The following is a 2,910-nucleotide window of genomic DNA, read 5'->3' as shown; positions in this document are numbered from 1 at the left end:
AGTTAGATGTGGATTTTAAATACACAGACACTGCTTCTTTAGTGTAAGTATATCCCAAATATTGCCTGGGACGTCCTGAAACACTAAAACACTATTCTTCGCGTACCTGGAATTCTAATTGAACTGGGTGTCCTGCATTTTACCTGGTGGCCCTACTTCCTCAAGCCTGGTCAAAATGCCTGGGGGAGGTTTAGGGGTCCCTGCGTGGGACCAGGACAGAGGGAAGGCTTGGGGGAGGCTCTCAGCCAGACAGACTTCCGGCCTTCTGTGAGCCTGGTCCCCAGCAGAGGAGGGGGTCCTCCCAGAGGAGGGGATGTGGGGCACATCTGACCAGCTGGGCATATCCCCACCCTCAGAGGGAGTCCTTCTGTAAGCTGAGCCAGAGAGCTGGGGCTGCCCAGGGCCCCCATCCCTGCCATTCATTATAAAAATCCTTCCTCTCTGGACCTCCAGCCTCAGGCTTCTTCGTGATTACCATCTCATTCGACACTCACTTAGGTGGTTCTATGGACTTTTCTAAGGAATGATCCAGAAGTTCATCTGGAAATATAACAGCCAGACACTAGGCACTGATCATTTTGCTATCTCAATAACCTAGAAGGGAGCTACTATTATTATACCCATCCCCATTTTACAGGTGGGGAAAGGGAGGCACAGAGAGGTTAAGCAACTTTCTGGGGGTCACACAGCACATCGGCCAAGCTGCTCCCCAGGCTGGGCCTCCAGCTCTAGAGCCGTGTCCCTTCTGCTCTCCCAGGCCGCCTCTTACAATTCCCTGGAAATCCCCGATTCTGACTAATTCCCTAGACATCCCCAGACTTGGCAGATTGCTCCCTGCTGAGATGGCTGGACCCACCCCCGCCTGGGCAAACTGCCCCCCTTTCAGGCAAAATTACCCATAGAGACCTTGTGGCTTCTCGGGGTGGACGTGGCAGAGGTCGCATCCATGCCTCCCTGCGGCTCGCTCCGTGACCCCGTGCCAGCTACTCGACAGCCCCGTATCGCCGTTCACCCACCAGCCAAACACAGGTAATAGCAGTCCCCACCTGGGAAGGTCATGGTGGGAACAGGGACGGCTTCATGGGTGTGTGACTCACAGCCTCGCCCAGGCCCTGCACCCAGGGGGACCTGTGTTCGGCGGAATGCTCTGTTGTCACCATACTGACATTCTTAATACTTTTGGAACGAGGGGCTCGCTGTCTTCATTTGTCACTGGGCGCCACAAATTATGTGGCCGGTCCTGTGTGGGAGGAAATGGGAAAATGCCACCGGAAGCCATCTATCCCCCATGTCAGCTGATTCGTGCTTTTGAATCTTAACTGTCTACTGCTCAATATGGTTTATTTTCATGAGCTATGAAAAATAGTTTCAAAGTCAAGGCTACAACCCAAATGGCCAAGAACTACACATACCAAAGCAAAGCTCATTCTGAATAAATCATTTCTCCTCTCTGGGTCTCAGTTTCCCCATCTGCTCCCTTGTGCTTGCCAGGTTTGGCCACAGTGAGTCCTGGCCTGGATTTTGTAGGGCAAATGGGTTTTAAACATACTCATCTCCTTTACAGACCCTTACAGGTCTGTGAACAGCTTTTATTTGCCTGGACTGCCCTTCTTACACTTGTCTATCTGGCACACTCCTACTTGAACTTCAAAACCCCAGCTTTAATAACCCCCTCCTCCGTAATCCTTTACGCAAAGATTTCACCTCTCCCCGGGCCCCGGGCCTGATCTTGCAGATGGGAGTATCTGGTCCTTGCTCTGTCTCCCCTAGACTGGGAACTTCCTGAGGGCAGGCCTGAGAACTGAGTCCTCTGGGGCCCCAGCTTTGTCCAGCCCAAGGCAAGCCCAAGGCAAGCCTCAGAGTTCCCTGAAGAAGCGAACAGGCACGTGGAGAGGTAACCTCTCATTTCAGGGGGCTGGAACGGGCACAGGAGGCCTCTGGCTGGTGGTGAGGTGGGGAAATGGTCCCAGGGCTTTCACTCCCGAAAACCGAGCTAAGGAAGGGGTGGTGCCTCCCAGACTGGATCTGCCCGAACCGGCCTGGCCCACCCCACAGTGGATCCAATGGGTTCAAGTCACAGGAAATCTACTGTCTGTGCCAAAGCCCGGTCCCACCCTCTTCCTGGCAGTGCGGCAAATCCCGCCTCATTTGCATCAGGCCCTGGGAAGCCCNGGGGGGGGGGGGGGGGCGGGGGGAGGCAGCTGGGGAGCAACCCAGATCCCCCTGGTCCCGCCTGAGAGGAACCTGTTCTCTCTTGGGCTGACTCCTGGGACTCACCAGACGCCCCTCCACGCGCTGGGTTCCATGTTAGGGGGTCCCCTAGGTCCCAGAACTCCTTCTGGGCGGGAGAGAGATTAATAAGCAGACAACTATTGGTGGAAAGGCAATTAAGGGAGAGAGCACGGCTGGGCGGGGACGTCTCAGAGGGTTTCAAGGCAGTATCTGAGGAGGGGGGCTTCAGAGCCAAGATCCGGATTATGCGAGAAGGCCAGCGGCTTAAACGTCAGGTGTGAGAGTGCAGGGGTGGGGTGGGCCTGGAGGTGGGACAGCTTCAACTCGATCTTCACGTTTGCAGAGGAGGAAACTGAGGCTCGCGAGTAAGCTACGTGCCAGGTTCCCAACAGAAACAGGCGGGGGTGGGATGCGAACCCGAGGGCCACTGAGTCCCAACCCCTCAGGAAGGCGTCAGGGCCTCCCGAAACCCAGGGCCCCGCCCCCGCCCCCGGCCCCGCCCACCAGATGCCCCGCCCCGCGGCATGACCGGAAGTGAGCGGGGCCCCCAAGATGGCGCCCGAAACCCGGAAGTGAGCGCGGCTGAGGCGAAGCTCGGAAAGACGGAGGCGCCGCGGGCTCCGCGCCCGGCCGGACCCAGGTCGGAGGTGAGGCGCGTCTGGCCCGACGCTGGCGGCG

The 2,910-nt window shown here is 57.1% G+C and overlaps 1 protein-coding gene across 1 annotated transcript in view; it reads left to right on the top strand.

Moving 5' to 3' along the window:
* Positions 1-2,725: 2,725 nt before the first annotated feature.
* SBNO2 (strawberry notch homolog 2) overlaps positions 2,726-2,910 on the top strand; it is a 48,005-nt gene continuing 47,820 nt past the window's right edge. The window contains exon 1 of the mRNA XM_034659999.1: positions 2,726-2,879. The gene's annotated coding sequence lies outside the window, so the exon portion shown is untranslated. The remainder of the gene's footprint in view (positions 2,880-2,910) is intronic.

This window comes from Ailuropoda melanoleuca, chromosome 4 (assembly GCF_002007445.2).
Source record: "Ailuropoda melanoleuca isolate Jingjing chromosome 4, ASM200744v2, whole genome shotgun sequence".
Lineage (NCBI taxonomy): Eukaryota > Metazoa > Chordata > Mammalia > Carnivora > Ursidae > Ailuropoda > Ailuropoda melanoleuca.
The sequence above is the reverse complement of the archived record's forward strand: the minus strand, read 5'-3'. Positions and strand labels throughout refer to the sequence as shown.